Source organism: Apteryx rowi, unplaced genomic scaffold, assembly GCF_003343035.1.
Source record: "Apteryx rowi isolate R43461 unplaced genomic scaffold, aptRow1 scaffold_399, whole genome shotgun sequence".
NCBI classification, from domain to species: domain Eukaryota; kingdom Metazoa; phylum Chordata; class Aves; order Apterygiformes; family Apterygidae; genus Apteryx; species Apteryx rowi.
In genome coordinates this window covers 290774-302192 of record NW_020450518.1, presented here as the reverse complement: position 1 = coordinate 302192, position 11419 = coordinate 290774, and positions in this window count along the sequence as shown.

The following is an 11419-nucleotide window of genomic DNA, read 5'->3' as shown; positions in this document are numbered from 1 at the left end:
TAGCAGCAGAGACCTGTTATGCCATCTCTGAGCACCCACCCTGAGGGGAGGAATTTGCCACAGATATTTCAAACATTTCAGTTCTGCATTTTTGTCCCTTCCATTTGTCTAATTCCGAGATCTCATCAAAGTTCAGAGGTGAGTGGCTGTGTATTCAGTGAGAAGATCTAAGTTATGGAACAGACAGAGCTCCTCATGCCTGGGAGCTACGCTCCCTCTCAGACCTGCTGGATCTTCACGGAGTCAGTCAGTTCGATAGCTATGGGGTTTCTTACACCTTCCTCGAGGGTATTTAGTGTTGATCACTATTGAAGTCAACATATCAAATATGGGTCAAGCTAGCATAGTAACTTCTCTGGTCCTAGATATTTTTGGCACTATTTTTAGTTCATTTCTTCTGGGATTTTCACCTTCTCAAAGCTGTAGGATTTCCTCTGCCTTCTGTAAAGTTCAGAGACCCCCACCTTGGAAAGCCAGACTGAGGATACTTTCAGATGATTTCACCCAAGCCTCAGCTCCCATCCTTCACGTGGCTGACCCCATACAGGTTAGCTGCCAGCTCTGAGAAAAGTTCTCCTTCTGAGTATGTTCATGGGCTACTGAATTGCAACTGCAGTGCTGGCAGGGTAACATGACTCCCCTTGGACAGGACTGATGGGGTGGTGGAGCAGAGAGCATAAATATGACACCCAAACATGGGCAGTCATAACAACCCTGCAGATGGTCTCTTGGTAGAGACGGACTGCAGATGCTCTCCACACTTGCCACCCCATTTAAGGCAGGGATGGTTCTGCTTACAAAGCACAAGGAAACGGGACAGAAGTCTTCACATCAAGCTCTGCTGCAAGGAGATCTCCTGCTAGGCAAAGCGAGGTTTGCGGTAGGGAGAATATTTATTATTACACAAATCTGCTACTGTTGGAACAAATAGATGAGGTTTCCAGCACACCAGGCTTCTGCAGGTCTGACATAGAGTAACAAAATCATGTGGTGACTACGCTTCACTAGCAAGTGCTCTGAGTTGAACTAGATGTGTTAATTGTCTGGAAAAATACAAAGGCAAGTGCTACAAGTTCAGGAGAGGAGAGTGCCAGTAAGTAAAGGAAGAGGTATGAAGGTAGTTATTTCCTATGGGAAAGAGAGAAGGAGTTTATCACCCGTGGAGAGTGTGATGGTGTGACGGGAAAGGGAGAAAGAGTTGTAGTTCCTCAGGCACTTTTATTTCTTAGGGAAAAAACACTATGAAGAAGAGAGGGCAGAAAAGAAAAAATCATTTAATGCCTGCTGCCCTCCTAGACCTGACTCATTCATTGGGTTTCCTCTTTGGAAAAAGCTTCCCATCCAATCTCAGACCAGCACAGAACAAAACAGCAGTCACAACGCAGGAATGCGAATGCATTTTAATTGGGTTTTAAATTATCTTTAACCATCACTATCCTGATTGTGAGCCTTCTGATATTCTGATATTCTACAAGCTAGTTATTTAAATTTAATGTAGATGAAAGATATTTTTTTAAATGCTGCTTGAAGAACTATCATATGATTCCCAGGTAACTGCTTAGGGTCCTGACTCTCTGGGGGAGAAATGTCACCCACCTGCTACTTCCCTACACCACGCTGTCTTCATTTATTGTAAGCTGCTAGGAGCTGCCTGAAACCAAGCACCAGGCTGATATCTGACACTAGGACTGAGCCAAGTTGTGACCTGATTTACAGTGGGGAACAAAGCCGAAGTGAAATACAGCTGCATGACGGGAAGGAGTTGGCACTGCAGAATATGGATATATGTGATCAGCCAATACCTTAAAAGAAGTAGTCCATTTTGGAGAAATAATTTTTCTCCTCCTGTATCTTTTTTATTTTCCATCTATTAACTGGAAAAACTCCAATGGGCACTATTAGCTGTTACTTTGCATTTTTCAAGATCATTTATACCAAAAATGCAAAAGAGCAGGTCAATGCCTCCAGGTTTGAATCTTCGTTATGTAGCTGTGAACCTTGAGTCACTCCAGTCATCTCAGTGGGGTTCTCCTAACAGCAGACTCTGGTTCATGAAAGCATTAAACAGGCCTGTGTGTGGCCAGACAAGATGTGGAGTCCAAAGATGTCTAACAGTTTTCAGTTATCCTTATATTCCCACACCTGTCTGTGCCCTATATCTACCCCATTGACCTCTGAATTCTCCATGAACATAACACCCATGTTTGGGACAAATACAGCTCAAGAGCTAAGCGCCTGGCTAACCTGGATACCTTGATATCTCCACCATGAAACTGAGGACTGGGAACATCTTAAACCAGGACTTAAGCAACACCTCTTGAACAGCTTAGGCTCCCAGTAACTGGCTTTCACAATAGCTGTAGATTGTAAAAGATTTTGGCAACTGTGGATGGGAAAATGTTTAAAAACTTTGCAATCCTCCCTCTTTTTTGAGGATGATAACAAAGCACTTTATAGTTTGGAGAGGATTTTTACTTTTTTTTACTTTTTTTTTTTTGATCAGAGACTCCCTTTGCTTTGTGTTGCTGGTTGTTGGGGGTGGGAGGTTAATTTAGGAAAGCTAACCATACTGGCTCAGGAGGTTGCAGCTGCTTGGTCTGGGACTGGAAAGGCTGAATCATTCTTTGGGGTGAAGTCCAAACTGCCCACAAAAACTGGTCCCTTTGCAGCAGGGGATGGAGCTTCATGTTGTTTGAAAGATCCCAAAGATGAGCAGGAGGAAAAAAACACTTGCTTTATTGTTGCTCTTTCCTTCCAAAACTCCAGGCTGAGAAGGAATAACAAGACAGCAACTGTTGTCATCACCAAATAGGCCAGCTACATCAGGCCCTCCACTCCATGCAGGGACTGAGCAAAATGAATGAAAACAATAGGATGCAGTGGCATTGATCCAAGGTAATATGATGGATACATGTTGGGGACAGGAAATACCTTCAAACAATCAGGGACAGGCAGGTATCAGATGCTCTGCCCAAGGGTTGCAGGTAAGACCAACCAGGCAGCAGCAGATATGAAACCTAGTAGGAATTATGGACCGCAGTTATGAAGATCTTCCGAGGCTCCTTGGAGCTCTGTCAGTCAAGACAGACTTCATCAGGACCTGCATTATCAACATATTTTCAGAAACATCAATGGTGCAAAAGGTCTGGGTACATCAGCATGAAACATTATGCTGCATTTGACCACCTCATGACTGGGGAAGCCAACGCGGCCTCTGTGCTTTGCCTGTGGTGATCTGCACTTAAAAATACCCCCTTGACCTGAATGATTTATATGAAGAACCAGAAGTCACTTGGAGTAACATACTACTAAGGTCCTGAACTGTTGCGCTTGTGAAGTACCAACACTGGAAAGCCTGAAATGATGCACGTAGCTGAAGTGTTACTTCTCTCTTTCTGGTACATTCAAGTGTGGTGGCAAGACCATGGTTTTCCAGTACTGTCAGGTACTCACTTGAAAGGTATATTGATTGGATCCCTAGACTAATTAATGCCCTGTGAAAACCATGGTAGCAGTGCTGAACACTGGTTCTCAGCAGATGGAACTTGATATTTAGTTGATGAAACCACACTGATTTCAGCCTGGCTGGGATTCACCTTGCATAGTCTCTAATGCCTGTTTCATATAATAAAAGCAAATAGCCATGAGAAAAAATCTGGACTGCTTTCCCACTGCTCCTATAACCCAGTCTGCAATCATCTTAGATCATCTCAAATGGTGTATTTCAGCCGCCGCTGTACCCCTGCCTTTCAATTTAAAAATGATTAATGGCCATTCTTGCCAAGAACAAAGGGACCTACAGCAGGCTTTGCATCGAGCAAGCAGAACCAAGAAAAGGAATGAGCAACCTTTCATTTTGTACACCATCAGTCATGGGCTACTGTTTTTTGGTGGAAAAGCTGAGAGACAGTTGTGCCAGAATCAGAGGGGACCTAGCTGTAGACGCAGCTTGTTAGAAGTGACCTGGGAGCTGTGAAAACTTGCCTCATTTGAAACACGGCACGGGTGCGAAATAGTTTGATTTTTTGCTCCATTTAACGTGGGCTCAGCGTGAACTGGCAACGGGTGCCAAAGTGAAGCCAAGCAAAAATCACTCAGCTGAGTCTTCCCAAAGCCTTTGCTGCTTGCCAGGGCATTTGGCTATAAAAGCGAGAGCTTCTCTTGCTTGTGCCAAACATCCTGCTACTGGGTGAGCAATTTTACCTTTATAAATTGAGCCATCACTAGGGGCAGACAGACGGTGACGCAGAATTGCACACACTTCTTATCGTCCCTCCCACATGGATATCTCTGGAGCGATCTGGGTTTAGTAATATTGCTCAAAGCATTTACATTTTAAACACTGGATTCAAAAAAAATCCCGATATTGTACTTTTCAGAGAGGGGAACTTGGCCTTTTTAAGCCCAACTCTTTGCTCTGAGGGGGAGAAATATGATTCTGCAGTTTCAGAAACTGGTGCTCAAGGAAGTTGATTGAATTTCTCAAGGTTTCCCACTGAGAGAAACTGATCAAATAATGGTAGATATGGTTTAATTTTTTTCTTAATGTTTTAGAACTTGAAAAATTAGTAAAACAAGTAGGGTTTGTTTTGTTCTGCAGTGTTAAAGCTGTTTGAAAAATAACCAGCATGGCTGAGGATCAATTCTGTCAGCATTTTTGTTTTATTGTATCAGATCTTTTTAGTATTTATTTTGTCATTTCTGTTTTGGATAAATTCTTCACTCAAATCTGAGGAAGAACAAAACTGAAGGGTCCTAATTTCCACTCTGTTTAGTTTGAAACTCAGATTAGGCTCATTTATAGTAACTCAGTAATTCAGGTTTCTCTTAGTAGGAAAACCTAAGTCCCTCTCTGCTTGCAGTTCAAGCTATGTCCTGAGTGAGATCAGCCCAGGAATGCACAGGTGTAATGGAGAAGATCCTGCCTCTACCTCTTCGTTTTAAGAGAGATGAAGGAAAACAATAGAAGAAATATTAATGTTGTAAATGGTTACACTGAACAAAGCAGGTGGGAAAGGAGAAGGACAACCGAAGACTGAAGATTTGGGTCATAACCTCAGGGGAACATCACCTACTGCTTTTCCTTGGGACTAGGATTTTAGCTAGAATATGTCCTTATGCTCATTGTCTGTAATTGGACTTTTCCCCCCATCTCTGCTGTGATTATACTATGATTATTGTTTCAGAGGCAGCCAATATTTTCACAAACAGTATAAATGTGGCAATAGGGAGAGAGTAAAGACCAGTTGCTGTTACTGTTTTAGGGATCAATGAATTTGAATGCAATAGGATGCCATGAGTCAGGCATGGAAGGGACTGTGCTTTTAATGCACTCCATGCAAGCGCAGGACATAATTTCTTCCTAAGAAATGCATAAGATATTCAAATAAAGCACTTGAACTTTACCACATAAAAATGTGCGCCCTTTTCATTGTTAGTACTTGATCTGTAAGAAAGGTGACTGCATGCTGCCAGTAGGGAAGAGCTTTGAGACGAACAACCAGCTAAAACCACAAACTGCAAAAACAGTTCCCTATGCATTTGGAGTGAAATGGAGTGAAACGCAATGGACTGTATAGCAAAAAAAAAAAGATCTCCAGGATGCAGAAAGGATGAACCTGTTCCCACAGATCTGGGTTCATTTCTTCAGCAACAGGCTCTGGACGAAGAGAATAGACCCCTGCGAGCGATGCATTTGTGGAGCGTGCACGTGTCCCATGGCGATTCAGGCCTTGGGGCCAAATCCCAAAAGTGCTGCTCATGATGACACACTGGGCCTGACCCTGCCGATGCTCCCACTGAAACCCAGTAAAGTGATACAGGTTGAGAAAAACAGGAATCAAAATCCACGTCTCAAAAAGTGCTCCCCTCCTATCAACCGCTCTGTTTTCACTGCTCTATTGCTGTTATTTTTGGACACCGCAACCCACATTTCCTGTTAAAACTTGTTTCCACTATAATTTATAGTCCTATTTTCACAACAGGTTGAAGGTTCTTTGGATTGCAATAGCAAATGTGTTGCTTATCTTGCTGGTGTAGGCCCACTGGTCGCCTGCCGGAGACGTGGCGCACTCATCTATTCAGGAGACCGTGTTGGTGAGAACATGAGTTATACGCAAACCACCTGCAATGTTTGTCTCTGATGGATGATTATTTTCATGCCGGAGGCATCACACCCTTCTCCTGTTTGGAAGCTGCTCCACAAGAAGACAGGAGAAAAGGTGATAAAAGCGGCTTTCACAGGGATTAACTGTGAGACATCCGCAGCCTTCGCATGTCCCATTCTGTCTGCAACAAAGAGTGATTTATTTGCTAGCCCGGGCCTGTGAAAACTCCAGGAAACAATTAAATTAACTAAGATGCTGGTTACGATACACATGAATTCGTATGGAAAAGTCTAAAGCATGATTTGATTTATGCCTGTAACAACATTTGTGTTTATACTAATATATTCACACATCTATGGTAATCCCATGAAGAGCAGCTATCTGAGCCGAAAATGACCCAGATAAGCTCAGATAAGATCACGTTCAGAGTGATAGCACCATCTCCCCATGTTCCTCTGTGTACAAAACACTAACAAAAGCGTCCAAAGAATGGAGAATGTGATCTCCTGTACAAGCCCTTTCAAGCTGCATGGACAGTACAACAAATACACTTCAGGGCTGTGGTGCCCTGCCATTGGCACCAGGGTCTGTTTATATGCATCTGTGCTCACACACCTCCGTGATCTTACTCATATGGTGAATTTATTGGTTTACTCTTCTGTGTAATTTATCTTATTAATCCAGGACATATCCTTATATTAATGTAATCTTGTTGATAGATAAAATACAGACATTAAGACCCTATGCCAACACAGCCAACATCCAGTCTGACTGGCTTGCCCCCAACGTTGGACTCACCAAAACTCCAAAACCTCCAGGACACTGAGAGTGGGACAAATCTAAATGGGAGAGAAGCTGCAAGAAAGCATAGAGCATCCTGCCTCCCACTAGAGAAAAGTTCAGTCCACCAGCAATCCCATCATCAGTCCAAAAGACAGTGCCAGAAATGCAAATCTATTTTGTTGAGGGTGAGTGGGAAGGGAGGGTCCTTTTTCCATTCTATCGATGGCTCAGAGCTGGCAGTCAGGAAATCTGGTTTCTCTTCCCAATCTGTCACAGGTTCCCAGTATAGCTATGAACAAATCTCTCCACCTCATTCCTCACTTGCAGAATGACCTGGTGATATCAGGCCCATGAGGTGGCCAATGGGCTGGAAAGCAGGGCTGGAACTGACTGCGTGAATGCTCTGACTCTTCTGGGCAGAGCCTGCAGATATTATTAATTTCCATAGAGCCAGGTTTTTCAAAATAGTTGGACAGTTGCAGTGAATCGAGCCCCCGGGCTGGGTTCACAGAGGTTGTCCAGATTCCTTAAAGTGCAGAGAGATGCCTCATGGGATTTTCAAAAGTGTTTAGGCACCTAAATCCCATTGGTTTAAGAGGCTGAGGTCTCCTCTGTTTAGGAGCTTTTGAAAATCCTAGGAGCATCACTCTGAATCTCTACATTTGTATTACTTTCTCCAGGACAATGTCTGGTTTCTGCTACATTTTCTGATGGCTCAGGCTTATTTGCCATTACCGGAAGGTTACCCCGGTAGATAGACTTTCCTTTCTAGGCTAAGGAGGAGACTGCTTTACACGATGCCTTTCATCTTCCCTCATATGCTCCATATCATCCTCTTGATTTCTTCCATCTGGCCAAATCTTTTGTTGACCTCACCTGAAATCTAAAACCTTTCAAAATAAGCTCTTCCACTTCTCTCCTCTGATCCAGTAATGGTGGATGTGACTGGGAGGTCAGAAGTCTGAGATTAGTTGTGACCTCACTCTTGGGCTTCACATTGGCAGTAGGTTAGAGACTTTGAACTTGGCATCCTGACAAATTGTTATCACCTCATACCAAAAATCAGCTTACCCCCAAGTCTGTGGGAGGGTAGCGGGGGGAAAGACAGGGAGATGGATTCCTTCAAAGAGCAAAGCTATTCCACACAGCATGACACAGAGACAGGAAGGTTAAACCCAAGAACCCCAAGGTAAAGTCTTGACAGACACTAACTCCTAAAATACAGCCCAGAAAGGCCCTTAATTGAATCCTAACTGGCTCAGATCGTGCGGATGGTGAATACCGCTTGAGCTTTTATTTTTAGAAGGTGAGATGCCAACCTCTCATGAAAACTGAGTAGGGACCAGATTTCTGTACTGAATGACTCTCACATTTTATGAATCCAAGAATAAATAAAGTCAGGCTGACTGGAATATTTAGTATATAACTCCAAATGACACGACAAGATCTTTGGGGTGATCCAGCTCAATCCCCTGCCATCAGAGGCAAGTGCTTCATTATTGCTTTTGTTAAATCTATCAATTTCCACCTTAAGAAATAAATTTTCATTCAATTAAGTGTTACCCTTCATTATCCTCTATTTTTAGCTTGAAAAAACAAAGCTAATACAATCATCAGTCTGTCAGGTTGTGAATGTGTGTACATTCTCATGTCTGTCTGTTCTCTCTTTAACAGCATCCGACTGTGTTGGCCAATCTCAACCACACTTGACAGAGGGTAAAGGCCAAAGAGGCTTTGCTTGGTATCATCCCGAGAGCAAGACTTTCTAGCCAGTCAAACAGAGAGAGGCAGAACTATAACCACACTGAAGCCAGACAAATTCAACTTGGAAGTAAAATCTATATTTTTAACAACATGGCTGTTAAATGAGAAAAGCTTCAGTTAGATTTTGTGTCTTCCTAGGCAACAAAGTCAGTCAGACTCAAGACCTGGCTCCTTTCGATCCAGAACTACCTGTTTCATAGATTTTAAAGTCACAATGGGCCATCAGATCATCTATTCTGAGCTCCATATAATATGGATTGTAAAATTGCATACTCCAATAAGGAACCCAATAACTTGTGTTTGGCTAAAGCCTCTGTTCCAGCAGGCATCTGCTCACAATTTGAAAATATCTAAAGAGGAAGAATCTACTACTTTCATTGGTATTTTGTCTCAACACTTAATCATTCCCACTGTTAAAGCACTGGGCCTCATTTTGAAATGAAATATGTCTGCTTTTAGGTTCCAGCCTTGGACCTCTGATAGACTACAAGGCTCTGTAGCCTCTGTGTGTTTTCTCCTGAGAACAAACTTCCACCCCTCTTGAGCCTCTTGACCTTCCCCTGGTAAGTGAATCAGGTGGAAGATCTAGCATGAGACTTTTTCCCAGGCCTTGATCTTTTTTGAGTCTCTTTACCTTCTTTTAGGGGCAGCTCTCAAAAGCCCTTCAAAATAAACTGACATGGTAATAGCTTCAACAATTTACAAAATAGGTTTTTATTAAAACAGTTAATGCACATGAGGGACCTAAGCAGGGAGTCGGGTGAGGGGTGAAGATACAAGAATTCAAACAATCTAAAAGTCTCATTTCCCACTGTGAGGCCGTTGACTGTGTTAAAACATTGATGTTGTTTGATAATATCATTTCATGTCCTAAAACTGTTAGGACAGAAACTAGTTTTTGAGAGGGAGACAGATGGAGGAGCAGTGACACACTCAGGGCTCAAGAGAGGCCTCCACTGAGGAAGGCGAAGGGCCGAAGAAGACACAGAAATGAGAAAATATTATCTTCATGGCTTGCTGAACATGTCCCAGAAATGCCTCATGGGTGACACCACCTAGCCCAAGCAGGTGCTAAGACTTCAAGCCAAGAAGTGACCAGCACTGTGCTTGCATTGCTGTTTTGGTGATGGTTTGGGGCATCGACCACTCAAGGAGAGTTCAAACCCTTCTCTTACACCCTCAGTCATGGATAGGGTGAGGGAAAGGGGACTCACACTGGGAAACAGGAGGACAACCCTTTTCCTTTCRTCTTCAGATGGGCAAGAACACATGAGGCACAGAGTTCACTTTTCCCCAAGCTGCAACAGAGACGATGTCCATGGTCATTGCATCATTAATTGCCACCTGTGAGAAACACCTGCGTGTGAACACATATTTGCACACATGCATGGACACTTGTCTGTGTAAATTATAGCTCAAAGTTTCCCTTCTGGGGTTCTTCCGGCACAGTCTGGCTAGGTCTCATCTCTTGCTGCAAAGGGCACCCAAATTTAACCACGGTAGACAGGTGAGCATGGAGGCTATCCTCAGTCAAACTGGTAGAGTTCATGGAGGGTGAAAAGCAGAACTTGAACATTTGTGCAGACTTACTTCAGCTCCTAAGGCCCCCACTGCCTGGCCCAGTGGTAACTCAGCCTGTAAATCTCTCCTTGCATAGCTTTCTTTTTTAAGTTTTCCTTTAAAACAAAAAACCCCCCCTGCATCTGGTGGAAGAATAAGCCAAGTAAAACAATGGTTCCTGGGGTGTGGTGGTAAAGCAGTTAAATGCCTCACTGCAGATGAAGGACCGCGCRTCAGAGCCTTCCTCTGGGTTCGTGACACTGACCACCCGCAGCAGCAGCATCTGTGACTGGTCACGGTGGATGGGCCATGGCTGCACAAACCAGTACTGACACTTTCAGCTCAGGACCGGCCTCTGGCTTGCAGTGATGAACCCATCTACAGCCCAACCCCATGGGAATGCTTCAGCTAATGCCACAGGGACCGTTCGCGTACAGTTGTCCTTCTCAATCACCAACAGAAAGCAAGTGGAGCCTGAAAGGGGAAAAGGAATAAATCAGGAGAGGGAAATGAGCTAAAACAGACTTTGGGAAGTCTAGACTGAAATGAAGAACTATGCCCTTTACTCAGCACAACGTTTACTTTTCCCTGTTGTTTTTTTTTTCTCAGTAGAGTTGGAGGGGGGGCAAACAAGGTTGCTGACCTGCTGAATGCACTTCTCTCTGYACAAGCACGCTGTTGAGTGGGCAATGTACCTTCATATGTGCAAAGCAAACAGGGACCTGCCCAGCACTTAGTGGCAGCCTGATGTTATTGCCTTGTTAACACATGCCACAGGCAGTGGGAGTACTTGTGTTGTCCTGTGGATGTTTTTTTTTTCAGATCCTCGTCCACTGCATACCTCTGGAGACTTCCTGGTTGTGGGTCTTCTGAGATGATACCCACACATCTCCTAAACTTCAAGCGTGGGAGATCCAAAATGAAGAGAAAATTGGATTCTTTGGGACTTTGTCCAAAAAACACTTCTGAGTGCAATGGCACCGATCTGTGCGAAATAGCACTAACAAGAAGAGGAAGAGGGTTTAACCTTTGTTCCAGAAGCCATAAATCACCATCCGGAGGTGAAAAATGAGTAGCAACTCTACGGCTGTAAAATCCACGCATTATGCTAGGCTGAGAAAGCAGCAACATTGGAAGTAGCAGATTTCCAGAGCCCAAAAAGAGCTCAAGTGCTTTCCAAAGACATTAAAGTGTCCCCAAAGCCT